We start from the raw sequence: 24,972 nt of genomic DNA on the forward strand, positions 1-24,972 counted from the left end.
GGGGATAGACTTAGTAGATAAGGACAGGTTGTTTACCCTCTCCAAGGTAGGGAGAACGAGAGGACACTCTCTAAAGTTGAAAGAGGATAGATTCCGTACAAACATAAGGAAGGTCTTCTTCACCCAGAGAGTGGTAGAAAGCTGGAACGCTCTTCTGGAGGCTGTTATAGAGGAAAACACCCTCCAGGGATTCAAGACAAAGTTAGACAAATTCCTGTTGAACAAGAACGGGCTAGTCTCGGTTAGGGTGCTGGTCTTTGACCAGAGGGCTGCCGCGTGAGCGGACTGCTGGGCATGATGGACCACTGGTCTGATTCAGCAGTGGCAATTCTTATGTTCATATGTTTCAATGACAACCCCCACAATTCTTACTACTCTATTGTAGCTAATTAGACACGTCAATTAAATAATTTATCTTATTTTATATCAAAACTTTTCAGACTAATATTAATTCATTTTCTTAGTTTTTCTTCTTTTTTTTAATATACTTTTTGTAAAGATTTTTTAAATCTTCTTTAAACCCACCCTAAATTCACATCGGGAGTGGTTAGGGCTCTCTCAATACCATCAACTATCTTGTTAGTGCTATACTCATATTCCTGATTTTTTTAAGCAAAAGAACAGAGCTGGTTTACTTATCTTGCTCTTGCCATTCGCTTGATGAATATCTTAGCCCAAACTGCATTTTTTGCCAGAGTGTTCAGAAATATAGCCAACACTTGTAGTCGTTGATACTCCGACGGGTCCCGTTTCGCCACACACAGCAGCTTCCTCAGGGTTTTGTGGTTGGGTTCTAGAAACAAATATAAGCAGTTCAGGAAAAAGAGAGTAAATCTTCTAACTGCAATAATCGTTAACACTCACTTCTTTGCAAAGGGCTTTTCTCATTCAAGCTTAAGATTAAACAAGGACGGATGGTCGAAAGCTGGAGTGGTTAGATCACATCCCGGTTTTGATGACAAATAGAAAGGAGCCAAAAACTAATTCCTGAAAAGGACGGCAAATTAATAATTTAATCCAAGTGTAAATGTGGAAGGTCAACAGTAAGGTAAGAACTGTATCTGTAGGTTTAACAGTGAAATGTTCATTGTTAAATTGTCAATCTATAAGGTCTAAGATAGACGTCCTAGTTTTGCTATTGAAAGAACAAAACCCCGATTTGATTTTCTTGATGGAAACATGGTTGAAACAAGAGGAAGATAGTTATCTGACTCAGGGTTTATCTAAGAAGTATTCCATCTATACTTCCCCTAGGATAGGAAGAAAAGGAAGAGGGACTGCAATTATAAGTAAGCGGCCGACGATTCAACATACAACATCTAAGTTCCCATATAAGGGATTGTTCCTATTGAAGTGGGAGGGAATGCCTACGACATGCATGGCTTTATTCTATTGCCTTCTGGGGTTAGTCAAGACTGGTATAGGGTATTTCAAACAATAACTGAGTTAGTGTTAATGTGTCCAAACATTTCTTTTTTACATACAGATAATTTGACATCTATTCCCATCTAACAGGGATTGGGCTGGGTAAACCTGAAATAACTGCAATAGAAATAGTAAATTTTTAGTCATATCAGACATAATGTAGATAAATCATGCACATAGAAACATATAAAAACCAATTCAAGCAGCAGTTTTTATTATTAATGGCCTTTACCACCACCATGGGTTCAGTCAAAAGAAGTCTTACCTCACTGGCGAAGGACGCAAGAAGACTTGAAGCGGTCCAGAGGAGGGCAGCAAAAATGTTAGGAGGTTTGCGTATGAGGAGAGACTGGAAGCCCTGAATATGTATACCCTAGAGGAAAGGAGAGACAGTGGAGATATGATTCAGACGTTCAAATACTTGAAGGGTATTAACGTAGAACAAAATTTATTCCAGAGAAAGGAAAATGGTAAAACCAGGACATAATTTAAGGTTGAGGGGTGGTAGATTCAAGAGCAATGTTAGGAAATTATACTTTACGGACAGGGTGGTGGATGCCTGGAATGCGCTCCCGAGAGAGGTGGTGGAGAGGAAAACGGTGACTGAGTTCAAAGAAGCATGGGATTAACACACAGGATCTAGAATCAGAAAATAATAGTAAATATTGAAGAACTAAGGGCAGTACTGGGTAGACTTGCACAGTCTGTGTCTGTATATGGCCTTCAGTTGAGGATGGGCTTGGGAGGGCGTAGATGGGCTGGAATGAGCTTTGACTTCAGTAGTTGGAACCTAAGAACAGTACCAGGCAGAGCTTTGGATTCTTGACCAGAAGAAAAAAAATATTAAATTGAATCAGGTTGGGCAGACTGGATGGACCATTTGGGTCTTTATCTGCCGTCATCTACTATGTTACAATGACATGGAGGGCCATTTTAGAGGTACATCTAAGTCCGACTTTGGACATTTCCTGTAAGACGTCCAAAGTCGGAGGTGAAGAAATATCCATTTTGGAACAAGATGTCCCCATGTCTTTCTGTTATTGAGAAAGACATGGAAGCCACTGCTTGCCCTTGATCGGAAGCATGGCATCTTGATACTCTTTGGGGTTCCAGAATCTTTTGTTACTCTTTGGGATTCTGGAATGTTCCTACTCCTTAGGTTCTGGTCAGGCACTAGGGACCTGGATTAGCCACCGTGAGAACAGGCTACTGGGCTTGATGGACCATTGGTCTGACCCAGTAAGGTTATTCTTATGTTCTTCATTGCCTACTTGGATGTCTTGGCTGTCAGAGTATCTAGGCCACCAGGACATCTAACTTTATTCACTATTTTTGACCACAAAAACGTCTAAGTTAGAAACATCCAAATCAGCACCATTTAGTTGTGGGAAGGGCAAGCACTGTAATGGACTGGCCACATAAACATGCAAATAGAGCAGTGGGGTACCTTAGAGGGCACTACTGCGAACTTCACATAAAGGGTGCCAGATAGATATCTCACCATATACCCCTTATAATTTATGCTGAGCCCACCAAAACTACCCCCAAACCTACTATACTCACCTGTTTACCACCACAATAACCCTTATGGCTGCAGGTAGCACCTATATAGTAGTACAGTAGGGTTTTGGTGGGCTCACACTTTCCACCATTAATGTTGTGGTTAGAGTGGCTTATGGGTCTGATTTCTCCTCTCTATGGTTCACCAGTCTACGCACCTGGCCACGTAAGACACCTGTGTGGAGTTCTACTAGGCTTTCCCATTCCAGGTGCTGCTGTTCTAGACACGGGTATGGACTGTTTCATTCAGATTTTTTTTTTTTTTTTGGGGGGGAGGAGGAGAGGGGGTTAGTGGGGGAGTGTGGGAGAGACATATCTTCATGCATACAGTAGTCATCTGGTCAGTTTGGTGACCATTTTGTCACTTAGATGCTTTCTGAGCACTAGACAATAATATATTGCATGATTTAATATATTTTTAAGAACATGGTTTATGATTAAGTAAATTGGAAAAAAAGTTTGTTGAAAAATGATATGAAAAATTAATAGTGTTCTGGGATTGAAGTATTGAGAGTAAATTAGATGAACTATATGGTGTATTTTGCTCCTAGTTTTGAAGACGATGCCAGCATTTATATCATTTTTCAGCAGATGAAAGTCTGATGCCTAAAGTTAGGTGTGGGAATCAGTACCATGGTCTATACTATAAAAGGTGAGTGCCCTTTATAGAATGACAGCACCAAATATTTATGTCCCCATTTTGGGGCACCATTTAAAGAATTCCCCCTTGTTCCTTGGCATTGTACTACTACTAATTAATTATTTTATACCACTAGTAGACATACACAGTGCTGGACATCAAAACACAGAAGAGACAGTCCCTGCTCAAAAGAGCTTACGACGTAGTCAAGACAGACAAACTGGACAAGAAGGTGCTTCAATACACAGTGCTCAGGTGGGGGAATTACAGAGGGAATAATATGACAGATATTGGTGCTTAGAAAGTGGGTTGGAGTTTGGAATTGAAAGCATCTTCGAGTCTGGATTTGAAGACTGCCAGAGACGGAGCCTGACATACGGTGCAGCAAAGAAGAAGGGATGGAGTCTGGAGATGGCCATAGAGGAGAAGGGTACAGATAAGAGACTTACCTGATGAGCAGAGTGCCTGGGTAGGGGTGGGGGGGGATTGAGAGAGGGGGGATTGAGAGAGGAGAGATACCGAGAAGCTATGGAGAGATTAAACTTGTAGGTCAGTAACAGGAGTGAACTGTAAGTGGAAAGGATAGGAAGTCAATGAAGTGACTTGAGGAGAGGGGTAACGTGGGCTTAGTGACTAACGTAATAAGAGGCGTGCAGCAGAAGTCTGCCCATGCGCCTCCCATGTTTGTCTACTTTGGAATTATATGCTTTAGGATAGGGGTGCCCAAAAGGTCGATCGTGATCAACCAGTAGATCCCAAGGGCAACGCAAGTCGATTGCGGAGCCCATCCTGGTTTCCGCGATAGACTCGCGTTGCCTTTGCGTTTTCCCTGCTTACCCGATGCGCAAAAGCCTTGACCTCTTTGAAAAAAAACCAAATATAAATTATAATTAACATTTTCTCTGCGTACAGTGTGCTTTGTGGGGTTTTTTTTTAAAATTTATTGTTGGTAGATCATTATGACTTGGCCAAAAGTAGCTCGCAAGCCAAAAAAGTCCTGATTTAGGACTTAGTGTTAATTTATAGAATAGCACCTGATGCATTTATGCATGAAAACGCCTTAAAGCCACCTTCGATGCACATAAGTGGTGCAAAACTCTAGGCACAAGTTTGTAGAATTACCTCAATAATCTCTACGAAGTCCCTAAAGAAGGCTCCTTATTTTTATATTTACATAATCAGAAGTGAATTCCTGAAGTCTGCATCTGACAGAGAAAGGTAATCACAGCTGGAAAAAAAATAAAAAAAAAAAGCAGTTAAATAAAATAATCCTTCCTTTTGTACTAGAAACAGATTGGCACATTCTTTTGAATTGGAAAACACTTATAGGTTGAATAATGCATCACTCACATTTATAGGATCTCACAGGGGCGGGGCATAACGACAGAGGAAGAAGCTGCTATTTTGAGATCCCTTAAATCATCCTGTCATCAGTATGCTTATGTGCACAGACTGTAAAAAAATATATCAGATACTGAGATAATTAGGGGTCAGCAACTAGAGCAGGGGTGGGCAACTCCGGTCCTTGAGGGTCAGAATCCAGTCGGGTTTTCAGGATTTCCCCAATGACTATGCATTGAAAGCAGTGCAGGCAAATAGATTTCATGCATAGTCATTGGGGAAATCCTGTAAACCTGGCTGCATTCCGTCCCTCAAGGACCGGAGTTGCCCATCCCTGAACTAGAGTATACTGTTGGAATCATGTCTGGCTGATGGATTGTGGGGAGAGCATGTGACTGACAGCAGAATGCAGATATAAGACAATTCAGCAGCGAGCCAGGTGGAAATGCTAACTTTTTCCCACATTGTCAAAAGCATTCAGGCGAGAACAACTTCTTAGACATAAAGGAGTCCTTTTACTAAGATGTGGTGAAATCTGGGCATAGCATGTTCATATTGTGACCGGGCGTGGCCGATTGGACTTGACCAGGAGCCAATACCCTAAGCCACACAGAAAGCAAGGTTTGGGTAGCTGGGAAGGACTGCAATAAAGTTCAAAAAACAGTATAAAACACTTGCCACAAATCTTTATTTCACACCAGACTTGGTGCATTTAACTCTTGCCACAAATCTTTATTTCACACCAGACTTGGTGCATTTAACTCTTGCCACAAATCTTTATTTCACACCAGACTTGGTGCATTTAACTCAAGTTAGTAGCAATTCAAAATGAGTTCCAAAAATACAAGCAAAATACAAACAAGAACAATTTGTTTCCTTTATCTGGCTTGTTGCCATCCACTTACTTCAATTTCAGCCTTTTAGTGGCCTTCTCTGAGGCTCTCAGGCCCTTCCCGGCCCAGCCACTGTTTGCCACCTGGCTTGTTCAAACAGATACTGCTATGACTTCTTGCAAGGCCTTTCACTGGGGAAAGTTCACCTTGGGGTTTTATTAACCCAAATACCCCCAGAAGTGTTGGGATCTGTACCCGCCCTGTAGATTTTGGTGTACAAAAATCCCACTAGATTTTGAATAAAGAGTTCCCCAGTGTCCTGTGGCCAGCAGTGCCTTAGGTAACTAATTTTCATGCACTGCCCCAAACAGTCTCACAGAAAAACAAACTCAGTCCTGCTTGCAGGCTGTGTAGTTTTTCATAAGTGCCATGCAACAATGGGGCAAAAAAAACAACCCAAAACTCTTTTAATCAGAGGCTTTAAATCATACAGCCTGTCTAGTCTGGAATCATTCACCAATTTCCTCTGGATAAACTCCAAACTTTTCTACTGTTCCTCAGCCCCACTCCATTAAATCAGAGTCAGCAGCGTATGAAAAATCTTTATTCATTTCTATATCATTTTCATTTGTGTAGGAGCCCTCAACCAAATCCTCCCAATCCTGAGGTCCTACCTGCACTTCTGGTTCCTCCTGTGTGGCTGCCTGCAACTAGAAACCCCACCCGTTTCTCTCTCAGTGGCTAATTGCCTGTGCTGGAGTGCAGGTGTGCACTCAGCTCTGGCTAATTCTGAGCTCAGGTGCTTGTTGAGCTGGCTCAAAACCAGTTCTGGATTTGCTAGGAACTGGAACGGTTCCAGTCCTGGCTTTAGGAATTCTCTGCCCTTGGCCTGATGGGATTTGTAGTCCTTGCTTTTTCACTTGCTACTTAGAAAAAGGTGAACAGGCGTTCGGAGTCTCTACCTCCTTCTCTGCACTGCTATGAAAAGGCATTTTCTTTCTTCACAGTGACTTGGAGGAATTTCAGGTTTATCTACTGTTTTCTCCTGGAGCAATTCCTCATTAGTTCTGGGGCACTGAAGGATTCCTTTGCCTTCACAGGGGGTTCCCTGGGACAATATGCAGGATTTTCATATGTGCTAAGCATGGTATTAGAGTCAGCCATTTTCCAGGTCATGTACTAATGTTCCCATTAGTATGCGGCTAATAATAATAATCATGTGGGAGGACCTACAGACTCATATTTAAGAAGTGGCAAATATTCCTCAGTGGCGTGCAGCGAGGGCTTTCAGGGGGCTTGTACAGCCCTGTGTTTTCTTTTTTTTTGTTGTTTACTTTTGCTTGATTTGTTGAGTAGGCAGCCTGCTCAACCAGTCAAATTGCATCAAACAAAAAGTAAACCAATGAAAAAAGCAGGGCTCCTGGGCTGGGGATTCTCCGAACCTCCCTGAAGGCCCTCACAGTACTGATCTGAATTTGATTGGCTGAGCAGCATCTGCATGGTGCCTGCTCAGCCAATAAAATTCAGAGTAGTGACCTCAGATCCTGTAAGCAGGGATCTCAAAGTCCCTCCTTGAGGGCGGCAATCCAGTCGGGTTTTCAGGATTTCCCCAATGAATATGCATGAGATCAATGTGCATGCACTGCTTTCAATGCATATTCATTGTGGAAATCCTGAAAACCCGACTGGATTGCCGCCCTCAAGGAGGGACTTTGAGATCCCTGCTTTAGGGGATGGGGCGAATCCCCTGAAAGCACGCCACTGGTGCTCCTGCAATAACACTATGCTATCCAATTAGAGCAGTGGTTCCCAACCCTGTCCTGGAGGACCCCCAGGCCAATCGGGTTTTCAGGATAGCCCTAATGCAGGAGTAGGGAACTCTGTTCCTCGAGAGCCCTATTCCAGTCGGGTTTTCAGGATTTCCCCAATGAATATGCATGAGATCTATGTGCATGCACTACTTTCAATGCATATTCATTGTGGAAATCCTGAAAACCCGACTGGATTGCCGCCCTCAAGGAGGGACTTTGAGATCCCTGCTTTAGGGGATGGGGGCGAATCCCCTGAAAGCACGCCACTGGTGCTCCTGCAATAACACTATGCTATCCAATTAGAGCAGTGGTTCCCAACCCTGTCCTGGAGGACCCCCAGGCCAATCGGGTTTTCAGGATAGCCCTAATGCAGGAGTAGGGAACTCTGTTCCTCGAGAGCCGTATTCCAATCGGGTTTTCAGGATTTCCCCAATGAATATGCATTGAAAGCAGTACATGCAAATAGATCTCATGCATATTCATTGGGGAAATCCTGAAAACCCGACTGAAATACGGCTCTCGAGGACCGGAGTTCCCTACCCCTGGTGTAGAATTATCTGAGTGGTGGTCCTGCACCTACAGTCCTGCCAGCGGGGGGGTGCTGTTTCACTATCATATTTTCATTACCGAGGGACAGGCATGCTCTGCAGGATTCCAGGGAACCTGCCTATCTCTAACATTTGAAAACACAATAACGAAGCACCCACCCACCAACACACACTGGCAGCAATGCAGTTGGAGGACTCCTGCTCAGTTTAGAGCAGTGGACTCAAACTCAAACCCTTTGCAGGGCCACATTTTGGGATTTGTAGGTACTTGGAAGGCCTCAGAAAAAAAATAATGACAATTTTGCATGAGGTAAAACTTTATAGTTTATAAATCTTTCCTTTTGGTTAAGTCTTAATAATAATATTGTTATTTATAGCTAAAGAGACATATGATAAAGAAAGTGTTTTATTTTACTTTTGTGATTATGATAAACATACTGAGGGCCTCAAAATAGTACCTGGCGGGCTGCGAGTTTGAGTCCACTGGCTTAGAGGGAACAGTGCTAAGTACTTGTCTTTCTATAAGAAATCAAAGTTTTTTTCACTTTTATTTAGCTTTTGATGGAAGTGTTTAATGCTCAGTGTAATGTGTCTGACTGTTACAGATTTATTATTATTATTATTATTTTTAATAACTCTTTATTTATTTATTTTTTATCTTTATTAATTTTTCAAAGCCAACACAAGTGCAAAACAATATACATATACATAATAATAATAATCATAATAAGCACTTATAATCAATCAACAATACAGAAAAATGAACCCCTATTCCCATTCAGTTCTTCCATTAGGGAACAAAAACAAACCCTTACTCCCTTCCTTGGATGTGGGGGTGCTAAAACAACGGAAAATAAAGATAAAGGACCACTATAACGAAGCCACAAAAGACGTCAATGGACCCCAAACTAATTTAAATAACTTTATTATGCCTCAGCATTTCAGCGTTCATATTTTCATACTTATAACAAATTCTGCAGAAGTTTCAAGATTCACGTTTATTAGTGCTATTTCTAAGTGGTTTACATCATACAGTGGTTAAAACCCCCCAATAAAACAGGGGATGTTACATGTAGGAATACACCAGCGGTCTCAAACCTGCGGCTCCCCAGGTACTGTTTTGCGGCCCACAGTCTGGACGCAATGATGGTGTGTTTAGTTTCTGGCCTGCTCCTTTCCTGAACTCGTTTTTCCTTCAAAGCTGCGGGCGGGGGTGGTACATTTGCATGAGCATTTTTTGCAGTAAGACTGCCTTAGGGCTCCTTATACAAAGCTGCGATAGCAATTCTGCCACAGCAAATGCACTGAAGCCCCTAGGAATTGAATGGACTTTGGTGCATTTGCCATGGGAGAATTGCTACTATAGCTTTGTAAAAGGGGCCCTTACTGCGTGAACTCCATAGTCACCTAGACCAGTGTTTCTCAACTTCTTCAAGCCAAGTACCCCCTAAGTCTAACAAATACCAACCAAGTACTCCAGCCCTGACCCCCTCCCCATTATAATAGTACTTGTAATGCAATTTCTTCCATTCATTTTTCATGTACACACAATACAATCTTATTAATTCATAATAGTAACTACAAAATTAAAAACCCCACAAAGCACACTGTATGCAGAGAAAATGTTAATTATCATTTATATTTGTTTTATTTTTCAAAGAGGTCAAGGCAGATGCCTTTAAAATATGCAATGTCACTATAGAAGAATAGACAGCAGATTATAAATTCTCAAAACTGACACATTTGGATCACTAAATTGAAAATAAAATCATTTTTCCTACCTTTGTTGTCTGGTGATTTAATTAGTTTCTGGGAGGAATTCCTTCTGACTGTGCAAAATCTCTCTCTGTCCCTCCATGAGTCCAACTTTTCTCCAGCTCTTGGGCCGTGCAGGTGGCGATCAAGCGGGGGCTCATCCTGCGACTCACCCGGCCCTGAGCGGGGGTCACCAGATGGTGCTTAGCCAGGGGCCCTCAGTAGAAAACATTGCACAAGTAAAGCTTAATGCGGTATAAACCGGCCTTCTTTTCTTTATAGCTCTAATACTATTGCATTAATTTTTTTGCATCCAAAAAGGTTTGAAGCTGCTCTGGCTCAACAAATACATACTTTATCTGACATTTTCATGGATAGGATAACAAGAAATTTTCTCCCATTTTTACAGCTTCTTCCCTCATAACTAGAAACAACTTTCTGCAGTCCTGTGTTATTTTAGTAACATCTGGGAAAATTCTAATTTTTTGTCCCATAAAAAGACTATGGGGAAATCGAAAAAAGGCCTTCATAATTAAATTCAGGTCCTGCTCAAAAACCAGTGAAATAACCAATGTTCCCCGGTATTTGATTTCCTCCTGAGAATTTTCTAATAAGATGCACACAGTTTGTATACAGCAGAGACAGCTGAAGAGCAGATCTTCAGAGCCCTATGCAAGTGTTCCCCTGATAGTCATAACAGCATGAACACAATACAGATAGCTGGAAAGCAGATTTTCAGCAAAGTCTCATGCGACCATCACACATCGAGAAGTTGTAAGATTGTGATACACAAGTATGACAAATGAAATGATACATGTAGAGAATGAATGGAATAGATAGCTGAAGGCAGTAGAAAGGGTGCTGCAGGGCAGGAATGAGGTGCATTGCTAGAGCTCTGTGTATGAGGGTCTCCGTACCAGGGAAGGAGTGAGATGCATTGGCAGAGGGATCTCTTTGTCTGTGTGAGGGTCTTGGAACAGGAACAGCAGAGCAGAAAGGAGGCGCGTTGGCAGAGCAAGTATACTAGAATAGGAGGAGATGCTTTGGAAGAACTCTCTGTGTGTGAGAGAGGGTCTTGACACTGGAGATGTTGCGGGGCAGGAGCGAGGTCCATTAATAGAGCTCTGTGTTGGGGGCGGGGGAGGCTCCATTCACATCTCACTTGCCCCTAAGCTGATTTTTGACTGCCTTCTCTTCCTGCTCTGATCTTTATTCCTCCCAGCATGATATGAGCTCTCCCTCCTATTAGAGCTTTTTATCTGCTTCCATCAGTTTCTGGAGCTAATGGACCCTGTGAGACTCTGGAGTCCTGTAAGGTTCAGAGTTATTGTTTATTCTGAACTTATTTGTAATAGAAGTCAAAGGGGTTCACAAATTAAAATTCTAAAACCAAATAAAGGGGGTGGGGAACCCCTTCCAGTTAACTATAGTTCAGGTTAAAGCCTGCGCAGGAGAAAGCAGATGCAGCTCCCTCTTTAAAGTCATGGCAAAAGACACCTTTAGACACAGATCAGCCATCGGAAATCCATCCCTGGCCGTTGCCCAGAGTCACTGCTGTCAGACAGAGGAGGAATGAGAGCTGTACCAAAAGACCTAAGATGGAACTTCAAGTCTTCCACTTTTCATATCAAAAAGCTGAGTTATCAATGTGAGCTATGCAGTCCTTTGCAGGTAAAGTGACACTTCTTTCAAGTGGAATTTATATTTCCTCTATCACACACACAAATCTCAATGACTTGGGGCCTCTTCTATCAAACTGCACTAGCAGTTTTTAGCGCAGAGAGCCACGCTAAATGGCCTGCGCTGCTCCCGACACTCATAGGAACTCTATGGCCTCCTTTTACGAAACTGTGATAACAGTTTATAGCACAGGGAGCCGCACTGCTCCTGACGCTCATAGAGTTCCTATGAGTGTCGGGAGCAGCGCTGGCCATTCAGCACAGCTCACCGCACTACAAACTGCTAGCGCAGTTTAATAGAAGAGAGGGTTAGTGAGTGACAGGCAATACAGAAAACACCCACATCTCCACAGCAAAATACAAAAATCAAGGTGTAGACAAATTGTGGGTGAGAAAGTAAAAATAAAATTAAAATAATAAAATAAGCTGAAACTACTGGAAAAATATCTATATGTGTAATAGGAAATACTGGATAATAATAATGTATCGCCATCTAGTGGAGATAGTGAAAAAGACAATGAATGATGAATTGACAAAAGTACAAAATATTCCAAATAATGCGGGATTTGCGCCATCTAGTGGAAGCAATAAAAAAAAAAAAAAGCAACGAATGAACTGCAAAGTGAAAAGAGATGTAAAGTAATATATAATATTTTTAAAAGTCTCAGTATTCAGACGGAAAAGGTGAAGGGCATCAAGCTCATCATGACTGTTCTTGTCGACGTTGCCTCACCTTAAAAACAAACACAATCAAACTTATGACACAGTTTGGAACGGAACCAAAAGAGGTCATCGAGAAAAAGGAACCGCGCATACCCGAAGACCTTAAAAAATCCCCAAGGGCTTCCCTTTCAAAGCTGCAGTAGGGAGTCCCCCGCGAGAAATGTACCAAAGCCCCTAGGGACATGCATAGAAAAGACTTAGCCCTCTTCTATTAGCGCGGGGAGCAGCGCGGCTCCCCGCGCTAAAAAGTGCTATCGCAGTTTCGTAGAAGAGGGGATAAGTCATCATTATCACAACAGAAGATCCAGACAAAGTATGACAAAATATGCAAATAAGTCAAGTGGAGAAGGTATCGAAAAGTACAAACCATAGAATGATGAATGGCCACAAAGTAAAAGATACTATATTTCAAATACAATGGCGCCATCTGGTGGAAACGATAAAAAAGACGGTGGATGTGAATAGGCTGAAAAGTAAAAGATATTCTATTGCTAATACAATGGCGCCATCTGGTGGAAACCATCACAAAGGACAACGAATGGACTGCAAGTGAAAAAAAAGATGTATTAAAATAAATAAATGTTTAAAACAGTTGTAATATGTAATGTTTAAATGTTTAAAAAAGGCAATATAATAAATAGCAGCATTCAGACCATAATAATGAAGTGTATTAAGCTGATAACTGTGTCTCTTTTCTTCCCTATAGAAAATATTGTTTATGTTGCCTGGCCGCCATTCATGCTTTAAAGGCGAGGCTTACTATTGCCCATACGAGATACAAGAATCTATGTGAGATCTTGATGCCATCTATTTTACCTGGCTCAGACACTCAGCTACCTGCACACACTGGCCAACGTGTCTGCGGTTGCTGCTCTGTCTGCAAACATGTGGTATGCATTGATTCCTTCACAGATCCACATACTAATAAAGGTTTCAATATACATCATTCATCCGATTGCAATGCCAATCAAGTTGTTTACATCATAATTTGTCCATGTGATAAACTATTCTATCCAAACTGCTATTCGCAGTTTTTAGCGCGGGAAGCCAGTCCATTCATTGCCTTTTTTATTGTTTGCACTTTCTTTTACTGTTTCCACCAGATGGCGCCATTTTAATTGAAATACTGTATTTTTTACTTTGCAGCCCATTCACATTCAGTCTTTTTTACTGTTTCCACCAGATGGCGCCATTGTAATTGAAATACTGTATTTTTTACTTTGCAGCCCATTCACATTCATTGTCTATTTTTTACTTTTTCCACCAGATGGTGATAATACTATTTCCTATCTGTTATACTAGGTGACCATCGTCCCGTTTTGAACGGGACAGTCCCTTTTTCAGATCCCCTGCCCTGTTGTCCCCACTCACAGCTTCGGGACGCCGAAATGTCCCGTTTTCAGAGAAGGCGTCCGAAAGCTGTGAGTGGGGACAATGGGGCAGGGGATTGCAGCCTGGATTCGGGCCATGCGGACCCTCCTAGCTCTCCCTCCCGCCCCTCCCAGCGAGATGACAACGTCCCTCCAGCAGTGTCAGCAGCCTCAGCACGCTAAACAGACTGCTTGGTGGCTTTCTCCTGCCGGCGAGTCCCGAGTGGAGAAAGCCGCCAAACAGCCTGTTTAGCGTGCTGCGGCTGCCAACGCTCCTGCAGGGACGTTGTCATCTCACTGGGAGGGGAGGGAGGGAGAGATAGGAGGCTCAGCGGGGGTTCGGCTGGGAGGGGGGAGAAGGTCTGCCTTGGGTGCTCCAAGGCCTGGCTCCATGACCTTCTTCAGGCAGCAGCAGCGTTTACAGTTCATCTTCTTGCACCGAGAGCCTTTGATTAGGGGGGTGGGGGGGGGGGTGAGTAAAAGGGGTTCAAGTTCTTCTTGGCCTGGTTGAGTTGTTCCGGATGAGGCGATCATTCAGATAGGTGGGGGCAGCACCATTTAGGGCTTTGAATAGTAGACAGTACAATTTGAATAATATTCGTGCTCACATTGGGAGCCAGTGTGAGTCTAGGTAGGCAGTGGAGATGTGGAAAGGAGAGGCTTCTGGCCATTTAGATGGTTTTTCCCAGACTAAGGGGCAAGATTCAGAGGCCTCGTAATGACCAACCCCTGACCAGAGAGGTTAGAAGTGGGCTGGGGGGCGCAATCTGAATGGAGAAGTTGGCAGCAATATTCAGCCTTCTACTAGCTAGTAGACTGCATGAAATTAGCACAGAAAAATGGTATGCCAGGTGCTGTGCCAAGTATTTACACCAGCCACAAGGTGGTATAAATGATTGGGCCATAATGGGCACACATTTTCAGCTATTTGAAATATTATTCAGAAAGTATCTTCATGCCATTTAGCATCTGTTGCAAATCTATCACATTATCCTGTTACAGGATTGCAACGCAGTACAGTATAAATGTGATTCTGTAGAGTTGCGTATTAATAAATAAAAATGAAACACAAAAAGGGAAATTAAGGGTCTGCCTTTTAAAGCTTTTTAACAAATATATTCTTAGTCCAATAAAATAAGGAATCTTGTGATATCTCTATTTCTTATCTTGAAAGTCGATTAACAGAGCAGCTACTACTCTACCTGCAGAAAACCCTTCTCTTCGAAAACTGAACACTACATGAACCTTCAAAAGTATTCTGTCTACTATGACTAGGTCTCTCTTCTTTTCTCCTATTAATTCTCTTCCTTCCCCCCTTCAAAACCCCTCTATGCCCCAAGGTACCCTTTTATCCCCACTGTAAGTCGCCTTGAGCCTTCATTGGGATTGCGCAACGCACAAATATCAGACCAGATTAGATTATCATGAGATCATTTTGGTGGCCTTTAATTTTTAGGGCACTGTGTTGAATTTGTGTTATAAATTATTATAATAATCTACTATAATAAAACGCTAAGCACACATGCACACTCTTACCTGCGTGATCCGTGATCCGTAGGTTCCTGGCTGCCAGAAGTGCGCATGCGCGCTTAGCTGTGCCAGTGGTCACCAGACAAATTGAAAAGCGATGGCCTCCCTGTTCTCCACCTCGCGCAGTCCTCCATCCCGGAAATACGGACATACCGGCCGAAGTTTCTTTTTAACTTAAAAGACGCTGCAGCGGCTCCTCTCATGAGCCGCTCCTGCATCGGAGAAGCCTTTCAACACAGGCGGCGATCATGAGAGGAGCCTCCGGAAAGTTAAACAAGCAGAGGGGACCGCAGGAAGGAAAGGGAAGGGGGGGGCGGCAAGAGATTAAGGGAGCCATGGCGCTATCCTGTCAGCTTCCAGACAAAATCTACTTCTCCCGCGGCCCGGAAGACCTACCCGACAACCCTGGACACCAAGTTCAACCAGCTCCCTGTGGCTCAGCAGAGGCCCTGCTTCATAGTGCGTCGGCACCCGATGCACAAGTCAGCTGCCCTGGAGCCCAAATAGCACCAATGCAAGACGAAAATAGGGAAGGTAAAAGGAGAAATGGGAGCCTGAATATGGGTAGGTAAAAGGAAGGGAGAAGGGCTACTGCTTGACAAGGGGAGCAGGGAAAGGGTGCTGCTGGATAGAGGGGAGAGACAGAAAAAGAGGTTTTTCTACTGCTCTATTCCTTAGAGCACATGTTGCATTGTAGATGGAGACTTCAGCTTTGGCTTAAGGTTATGAATACAGCAAATGAAGTGTCAATAATCTCTTGCATGATACACCCCATTTCCAACTCTCAGGAAAAAGTACCAAAGAGAGCACTCACGTTTGCTGTTGGTTCAGCTGAGAAAATGGCCATTTTGGGTCACACTACTCTGACATCATCACGACATCATCAAAATGCACCCAGGTGGGACAGGCACAGCAAAAATGGTTTTGAACATTCTACCTTCTGGGCAGAAGAGATCAGCTGAACACAGCAATGCCTTAAGCTGTTGAACCACTGTAACTTGCTTCTCAACTGTTAGATACCTGTTGACAAAAAAGTGGAATTGAACTTACCACCTGAGGAACATATGAAGCAGTTAAGAGCTGCTTGCGTATCCAGAATTTGAGTTCTGCTTTGTTTCTCTTTTGAATATCTAATGCTTCATGTAGGCTCACTCCCACTTCCTTACCACATATCATGGAGCAGTATCCAGTAACAAGTTTGTGTGGCTCAAAAGCTTAAGGCCTTGTTCTGTTTAGCTGATGCCTTGTGCCCAGCCAGATAGGGTGTTCAAAACCACCTCAAACAATTTTTGCTGTGCCTGGCCCACCTGGGTGCACATTGATGATGTAGTGATGATGTCAGAGTAGTGTGACCCAAAATGGCCATTTTCTCTGCTGAACCAACAGCAAACGTGAGTGTTCTCTGTTTTTGGGGTTTTTCCTGAGAGTTGGAAATGGGATGTATCAAAGAATTCAAAAGAAAAAAGTTGTGAAAAATCATAGCTATATCTAGAAATGCTGAATTAAGTGAGAGTCACAGAATTTATGACCTTAAACAAGATATTTTGAAAGGGGGAGGGAAAAAAGACTATAGCATTATAGTGAATATGGATTCTGCTTGAGCTGGTCAATACATTTTAGAAGTGATCCCAAAGGTTGACTACCAGGCTTCACCATGTCTCTGGCCAAGGGTGAAAGAGTTAATAGTGCAAGTTGGAACCCCTAACACTACGTCCTCTCTTGATTTTGCACAGTGGAGGAAGAAAAGTGCATCTCTTTCCACATATATAGTGTTGTACTACATGCAATGACTGCCTTTTCCGGGGTTTCCATATGGCTATGGTTTGTAGGTAGCAATGTTCTTCTGAGTGTCACAGACAGTGGGGCTTTTTAAAATCTATATGAGCTACAAAGCTAACTGAAGGCTGTGTTTTGGAATGTGTGCCAACATTGTGGATTAGCGAAGATTTGGACAGTCTTTATAACTGTGGCTGAATATCCACTGAGTTTGGGGAATACCCTGCACAGCTTCTAACTAGCTCAACTACTGCACTGTGTACTGAAGGGTGGGGTGACAGCAAAAGCTAGAAGGATGCTATAAAATTAAGGTGTATGGGGACAGGCTCAAAAAGGTCTCAATATATTGTGGTATGCCTGCTAGGAGTGTCCTTAAGGTAGCAGAGCTGGTTGAGGTTGTTAGATACATTCCAGCTTTGAGAAAAACAGAAACTCCTGAAACTGGTGTTTTCTCCAGAAGCACCAGAGGGAGCAAGAGAGCAGAAGGGTCTGAAGTGCAATTCACATTGAACTGAAAGCAGTTTAAATTAGGAAGCTGAACTCTTTCACCTGGTGGTTGGGGGGTGGAGCATTTGCCTATTAAATGCTAGCTGCACTGCTAAGAGCAGTGGTTTCAAACTCTTGGCCTGCTAGGTACTATTTGGAGGACCTCAGTATGTTTATCACAGTCACAAAAGTAAAATAAAACAGTTCCTTGATCATATGTCTCTTTAGCTATGAATTTTACTATTATTATTAAGACTTAGCCAAAAAGAAAGATTTATAAACTATAAAGAGTTTTACCTCATGCAAAATTGTCATTTCTTTAATAAGACATTAAGTATTTTTTCTGAGGCCCTCCAAGTCCCTACAAATCCAAAATGTGGCCCTGCAAAGGGTTTGAGTTTGAGACCAGTGGCTAGGATAGGAAAAGAGAGCGGTCCTGACTGAGGAAGTAGCCAAGCCACATGGCCAGGAAGAAGCCAAGGCTGAGGGTCAGGCAACAGGAGATTTGCCATAAGCCATGGACCTAAGAGAAGCAAATGCAGACCAACAAGCAATAGAGGGCTGTTTGAACTAAGGCAAGTGAGATGATTATGAAATGCAAAGAGTGGTTTTGCCTCTTGCTAGAGACTTTGAGTGTTTGTTTGATTTTTGCAATAAGGAACTCTTTGCTACACTGTATTGTGTGATACCCAGGTTCTAGGAGGAACCATTGAAAGTTTTAGTTTTCTTGTGGTTTTTTTCCCTTTGGGATTGTGTAAGAGACTGGCTAGTGCAGAAGCCCAGGAGCTGTGCTGATTAGCCCAGCACAGCTCTGAAAAGAAGTTTTTTTTTTTTGTTTTTTTTTTGGGGGGGGGTTGTTTTCTTTCCTGCTCTAACTCACTGAGATTTATATGTTTGAACTCAGGGTGAGAACAGAACTCTTTTGCAAATATTCTACCTGTGTGCATTTCCTTCCTGCCCTACATGTGGCTTAAAGAACAGCTGAATAAGGACCTGGAGGGAAGACTCTGAGAGGCACAGAAAAACCCAGGAACTGTTTCCAAACGTTTTTCTTTTGGTTGTTGTAAGTATGAACGGATACTGGAATTTTCTTTGCATTGGGAGCGTTCTGACACTGTGAACTGTATTCTGATTTTTGTCTTTTGGATTGTTTTTGAAGCTGGGAAAAGTCAGAAACCTTTTTGAACTGAGTTATAATAAAGCATAGTTCATATTTCAGTTACAGATGGTGCGTGGTTTCTTAATGGTTAAACACCAGTACTCGGTAGTCTCCTAAAACCTGTGCGTCCCCTAGAGGTGCATGCTAACCCCTGTCACGTGCCACTCAGACCAGCTGCGGCCGGAGGGTGACAATATGTATACTTGGGAGAAAAGGTGGGAGAGGGGAGATGTGCACGAGGTGAGTCTTTCATTTGAAAGGAAGCTCTGAAATGAGAACATAAGAATTGCCTTACTGGATCAGACCAATGGTCCAGCAAGGCCAGTAGCCCGTTCTCACGATGGCCAATGCAGGTCACTAGTACCTGGCCAAAACCCAAAGAGTAGCAACATTCCATGCTACCCATCCAGTAGAGGCTTCCCCATGTCTTAATGACAGACTATGGACTTTTCCTCCGGGAATTTGTCCAAACCTTTCTTAAAACCAGCTCAGGAGTTATCTAAGTAAATACTTTTTTTTTTATATAGAAGGAGTGGTAGATGCATGGAACACTTTCCCAGAAGAGGTAGTGGAGACAGAGATTGAATTCAAGAAAACCTGGGATCTCTTAGGGAGACGAAAAGATAATGGTTACTGCAGGTGGGCCATTTGGCCTTTATCTGTCATCATGTTTCTATGATTCTAGGGGGCTGGACAGCTGGCCCACTACGTCCAGAAACAACCTACTCTGCTGCTTCCCCAAACCAGCAGCAGTAAACTTTCTATTCAGCCATCCATCATGGACCCTCCTGCATGTCCCTATCTCTGCTGATCCACCCCCCACCTTCTCCGGCGTCATTTTCTTATTCCACTACAGCAGAGCTGGTAACGGCAGGGAAGTGCAGAAAGATCCCACGATGGCTGCATTTAAGTTTATAGCTTCTGCTGCTTGAGAAGTATACAGAAGTGGTTGGGAGGCGAGTTGGCAGGGTAATGGGGGAAGGAAGAAAGATGGGGGCAGATGCTGGATGGACAGAGGAGAAGATGCTGGCTGGAAGGGGTGGAGATGATATATGATGGCAAGAGGGGAGAACTAAAAAAGGCCACGTTCTTAACAGGGGAAGAGGATACAGTTAGTGAGATAATAGAGGGGTGAGAGAAAGAGATAGAAAGCTGTGGGTAGACTCACTGAAAAAAGAGTCATTGAGGATTGGATATGAAGAAAACATCATCTAGACCAGTGTTCTTCAACCGCCAGTCCGTGGACTGGTGCTGGTCCGCAGAAATATCTTGCCGGGCCCAAGATAGAATTCTTTTATTTCTGCCGGTCCATAGGTGTCAAAAGGTTGAAGAACCCTGATCTAGACAGATGGATGTAGAAAATAAATTGAGAAGGAAGTTGAGGGAAGAAAAGGAGAGAGGTGCCAGACCAACCCCTAGGACAGCCTATGCGCTGCATCGACCCTTGCAGGAGGGGGAGGGATTGTGTAGATGCAAGCTAGGAACCAAACTCAAGTAATATGTGCAGTATGTTGAAACAGCAAGAGGCTAGACTGTGGCTACACTGATGACATGGCTGCTTACTGCTGCCCACTGTGCACCCATATAGAAGTGCTACAGACCACTAGGTTTGCAGCAGTTAAGATGGCACAGGTTTAGAACATAAGAACATAAGCAGTGCCTCTGCCGGGTCAGACCAGAGGTCCATCCCGCCCAGCAGTCCGCCCCCGCGGCGGCCCAACCTGCAAAGTCCATGAGGCCTTCCCTGACCCCAAAGATGACTACATGCGAGTACAGAAGTGACGCACACACACGTTTTTTCTCAATGGAAATAAAGGTTTATTGACATATTTCCAAAAATACCTGTCCGTTCAAAACATAACAAAGACTTACAAAAATAATAAAATCAAGTGTATTCTAATCACTCCATAAATTGCAGAGTACATACAGAGTACACCCTTCGCTCAGCTCCAGACTCCAATGTACAGTACTCCCCCGATATTCGCAGAGGTTCTGTTCCAGGAACCCCCACAAATACGGTTTTTAGGCAGGGGAGACAGGAGAGGGCAGCCGGTGAGTGAAGGAAATCACTCGCTGTATGCTCCGACCGCCTCTTCCTGTACTAAAGTCGGGCCTCACCAATCAGGAGCTGCGTGTCAAAGCTTTCGGCGTATGTAGCTGGCTTATGGTAGCGTTACTTTACAGCACGATATACGTTACTGTGTAATGAACATTGGATGTGGTCTTTCGTACCTTATACAGATCTATGAGACTCCTGATGCAGCCCTCTTTGGCCGAAACATGCGCATGTCGAGTCAACATATGGAGTATGAAAGAAATAAAGAAGTTGTGAGTTCACCAGTCTTTTTTCGGACCTTTCCACCATTTTGAATCTGAGTGTTGAGCTTGTGGGTTTGACTCTCCTGTGGTTTTCTCTCTACACTCTGGAATCTATCAGCAACTCCAGAGGAGAGAGATTCAAGGGGGATGGCTGCTTGGTAAGTACCATATTACTACTCCAAAGAAAGTTTTTCATCATTAACCACATTTCTCTCCTTTTAGTACAGGCCTGTGAGCAGCATTCGCTTGATGTCTGGTGATGACGCAATACACTCCTTTGGAACCTCACAACTTGCAAGATGCATGTTTATTCCTTTTCTCTCTTGTCCTGAGTGCAGGTGATGGGGCTTATCCACTTAGAGAATGGCTGATGACCCCCATCATGCATGCCCAGAGTCCAGAGCAGCTCCATTACTATAGGGCACATAACACCAGCTGCAATATCATTGAATGGACAATTGGACTCCTAAAATCAAGGTTCAGATGTCTGCAACAGTCAGGGTCAGTTGCTCTACAGCCCGGAAAAGGTCTGCAAAATCTTTGCAGCATGTTGTATGTTGCATAACCCGGCAAGAAGACGGAGGATGCCAGAGCCAGCAGAAGATATTGGTGATGTAGAATGACACCAGGAGGAGCTACCTGTCCAGGAGCACCGAAGAGGCCAGGAGGTCCGAGACAATCTCATACAGAGGCATTTCTTGTGATTCTGGTAAGAACTGTCATATTGATGTGCACTCTAACATTATTCCCCAAGCATGTTTCTCTCGGTTGTCAGTGCCCCAGTGTGCATTTCTGTCACTACCTGTGTGACACATGTCCTACCTGTTCCTACTTAACTGCTTTCTCAGCTATACCACCTACAGTACTGTCCATTTCTCAAATCCCATAACCCTCCTGACTCTGGCCCCCCCCTTCTACTTCTTGTGCCCCCTGTATACCAAAGCAGTGTATATGTATGTGTAGGTTTCAGTGTTTTTGGTTGTGGGTGTGGGTTGTGGGGTCTTCTCCTACACATAGCCAGCGGAACACCCACTCACCCAACCTTAAAAAAAAATAATATGTGATTCCATAGAGAGGGACAGATTCTGCAAACTTTCAAAAAATAAAAGAACAAGAGGGCATTCGGAAAAGTTGAAAGGGGACAGATTCAAAAGGAACGCTAGGAAGTTCTTCTTTACCCAACGTGTGGTGGACACCTGGAATGCGCTTCCAGAGGGCGTAATAGGGCAGAGTCCGGTACTGGGGTTCAAGAAAGGATTGGACAATTTCTTGCTGGAAAAGGGGATAGAGGGGTACAGATAGAGGATTACTGCGCAGGTCCTGGACCTGTTGGGCCGCCGCGTGAGCGGACTCGGCGCGATGGACCGCAGGTCTGACCCAGGGGAGGCATTGCTTATGTTCTTAACACTTTTTTGTTGAGGGGGCCCAAAAGCTCCACCCTAGACCTGGCCACAGACCTGCCCAAGCTCCTCACCCCCATAATAGTACTAACTATAAGTGCCATTTCTTCCATGAATTTTTCATATACACAATGGTAACCACAAAATTAAACTACACAAAGTGCACTCTTGTTCCCCCTCCCCACTACTGCACAGCATTTCTTCCTCTCTCCTCCACCCCCATGTGCAGCATCTTCCTCTCTCTCTCCCCCTCCCTTGCTGCAAAGGGAGTGGGGAAAGAGAGAGAGAGGGATCTAGGGGGCCTCTCTCCCACCCTTCTACTGCCACATCCAATATTTCTCCCTCTTAAGAACATAAGCAATGCCTCCGCTGGGTCAGACCTGAGGTCCATCGTGCCCAGCAGTCCGCTCACGCGGTGGCCCAACAGGTCCAGGACCTGTGCAGTAATCCTCTATCTATACCCCTCTATCCCCTTTTCCAGCAGGAAATTGTCCAATCCTTTCTTGAACCCCAGTACCGGACTCTGCCCTATTACGCCCTCTGGAAGCGCATTCCAGGTGTCCACCACACGTTGGGTAAAGAAGAACTTCCTGGCATTTGTTTTGAATCTGTCCCCTTTCAACTTTTCTGAATGCCCTCTTGTTGTTTTATTTTTTGAAAGTTTGAAGAATCTGTCCCTCTCCACTTTCTCTATGCCCTTCATGATCTTGTAAGTCTCTATCATATCTCCTCTAAGTCTCCTCTTCTCCCGGACTGTGTGCAGCATCTTTTTCCCCTGCCCACCAGCCCCATGTCCAACATTTCTGTTTCTATCACCCCTCTCCAGCTCCATGCCACATCTCTTCCTCCATACCCTCTACCATCATGTCCCACATTCCTCCCTCTTGCATCCATTGCCATCTGTCCCACTGTTTCCTCTCCACCACCACATCCTCCACCATTTCTCCCTATCTCTCATTCCTCTCCCATCGCCATGTCCAATAATTCTCCTCTTTCTTCCTTTCCCTATCTCTTTCCCTCTCACTCCCACCCATGTTTAACAATTCTCCTTTTCTATTCCCTCCCCCCACCTCAGCATCTCTTTCCCCCATCCTTCCATCCTATGTCCCAACTTCATGCGTCCTCCCAAGAGAGTGTACCTGTGTTCTGGCTGGCTCTAAAATATCCAAGTAGGTCTCCACCTCATTCTTTCCAGCTGCACTTCTTTCTTTGCAAAGCCACAGGCAGCAGCAGCAGAGTATGACCAGAGGTCCTGGTGTGGTCCCAAGTATAACATTTCTCACCTCTCCTGGCCCCCACTCCATATCCCCTCCGCCCTTCCCTAGCCATGTCTTCTCTTCCTTCTCTGCTTTCCCCTCATGTCCATCTCTCTCTCACTTATTCCCTCTGTCCTTCTCCAAATCCATCTTATTGTCCCTCTCCTGCCCCCCTCTGCCACCTCTCCCTGTCCTCCCTCTGCCATCACCAAATCCAATTTCCCTCTGTCCCTCACACATCTGACATCATTCCCTCCCTCCATTCCTCACATCTCCCCCTCCTTCCCTCATCTGAGTCCAACTTCTCTCCCTTCCCCCAGTCCCATATGCTCCCTCCCTCTCTAGAAAACACCTAGCTACCAGCCTGTGTGCCTGCTGGTGGGCACTAATGCGCTCCTTCCCCTCCTCCCTACTGCCCGTGGCGTGTCTACCTTTAACATCTTAGAGAAGCGCTGCCCTTCCGCTGACCCGGTGTCTTCTCTCCACTGCAGCCTGCCCTCTCTGACAATTTCCTGTTTCCACAATGGCTAGTGGCAGTGGAGAGAAGATGCTGGGCCAGCAGTGGGGCCAGTTTACTGGCAATGGAAGGGGTCTGGTCCTTTGGCTAGAACATGGTCTAGCCCAGTGAAAATGCTAGACAGACCATGCAGACATCTGGTAACCCTACCCCCACTGCCATGCACACTGCCTCCCTTCTCCCTGTACTTCTGTAACTGTAGATACAGACTGCCATGCCATGACTGGCATGGGGGGTACCCCAGGACTTATTTGGAAAACAGTGTACGCTAGTATGCTACCCCTGCTACATATTGCCTCACAATGTCTGAATCAGCCTTAACCTTAACTCCTCCTTAGTGAAAAGTGACACAGGCAGGAGGCGTGAGGGGATTACCACATTTTTCCCGCCATAAGACACACGTCCCCCCCCAAAAGTGGGTGGAAATATCACTGCATTTTAGGAGCAAATATTAAAAATCCCCTCCTTGTCACTCTTTGTCTCCAGTTTGCTTCGGCCCCAGCCTGCTTCAGGTGGGCAATCTAGCAACGGCAGCTGTCCTGGCCCCGGGTAGCCGAGATCCGGGGGAGATGTGGAAGGCAGGGGTAAGGACCGAGAAAGAAGGGCATCACAGCTGCTCTCAGGGCGCGCTCCCCTGCTGCAACGTCACAATGGCCTACTGTGGGCAGCACGTACACCTGTGTAGGTTGTGCGGGATGGCAGGTCGCTCCCAGCTGCCAGGGCAAGGCTTACGTGGCAACAAGTGGCAGACTGTCCCGGGGAAAATTTTTTGTATATTTGTGGGTCACATGGGGGACAGATTTTTTTTTTAAGTCTGGGCTGTGTGCTCCATTAACCTACTCAA

At 44.3% G+C, this 24,972-nt stretch overlaps 1 long non-coding RNA gene across 1 annotated transcript; it reads right to left on the minus strand.

The window, feature by feature from the left end:
* Positions 1-670: 670 nt before the first annotated feature.
* Positions 671-4,856, minus strand: LOC117348190. Its single transcript, XR_004536923.1, has 3 exons — positions 4,748-4,856; positions 1,691-1,798; positions 671-793 (listed from the first exon to the last, which is right to left on the minus strand). It is a non-coding gene; the product is annotated as an uncharacterized LOC117348190 (long non-coding RNA).
* Positions 4,857-24,972: the final 20,116 nt, after the last annotated feature.

Source organism: Geotrypetes seraphini, chromosome 14 (assembly GCF_902459505.1).
Source record: "Geotrypetes seraphini chromosome 14, aGeoSer1.1, whole genome shotgun sequence".
NCBI lineage: Eukaryota > Metazoa > Chordata > Amphibia > Gymnophiona > Dermophiidae > Geotrypetes > Geotrypetes seraphini.